This window comes from Geospiza fortis, unplaced genomic scaffold (assembly GCF_000277835.1).
Source record: "Geospiza fortis unplaced genomic scaffold, GeoFor_1.0 scaffold27, whole genome shotgun sequence".
Classification (NCBI taxonomy): Eukaryota; Metazoa; Chordata; class Aves; order Passeriformes; family Thraupidae; genus Geospiza; species Geospiza fortis.
In genome coordinates, this window is record NW_005054329.1 from 1,605,466 (window position 1) to 1,606,177 (window position 712).

Consider the following 712-nt stretch of genomic DNA (forward strand, 5'->3'; position numbering starts at 1 on the left):
GTGCTCTTTGAACCCAGATGCCTTGGGAGCAGGGCTGGGGCTGCCACCACCTTCCTGCTGCTGCCCTGGCAAGTACCTGCTCCCAGCGAGGAGCTGAGCTGTGTCAGGAGCTCAGGACCTGCTCTGCACCTCCTCCAAGCCCTCAGCTCTGCTGCCAGAGGCTCTCGGGCGTTTTGTAGATGGCCGGGGAGGCAGATGCTGCTTTTGGGAAGTTCCTGTGTTGGCTTTAGGTCCTCTCAGTCCTGGCTAAAGCAGCTGTGCTGACAGCACTGGTTCCAGGTCTCTCCCCACAGAGCCCCTGCCCACCCTGCTGCCCTGGCACGGGGCAAATGCCTGCTTTGGAACACATGAGCCAAGGGAACACACCAACCAGGACCTGGCTGTTGTGAGGCTGCTGCTCCACACCTCATTTCGACTTTATTTCAAGCAGAAATAAATGCGGAGGTTTGCAGCAGGACAGGCAGGTTCCTCTCGTGGGGGGCCCTGGCTGCAGGGGGCTGAAGGTGTGGGGCACAGAGGGGGCACAAAGTGAGCAGGGCACTCCTCCCTGTGCCTCCAGCAGCGTCCAGTTCTCCTTCCTGGTATTTTATTTTTGATCTCAGTTCATCCAGTTCTGTTCCCACCTGGATAAAGACAGCAAGGAGAGCTCCCCCCTCCCTCCAGCACACCCCAAGGCAGGCAGGGCAGCAGCCGGGCCACAGAGCTGCCCCTG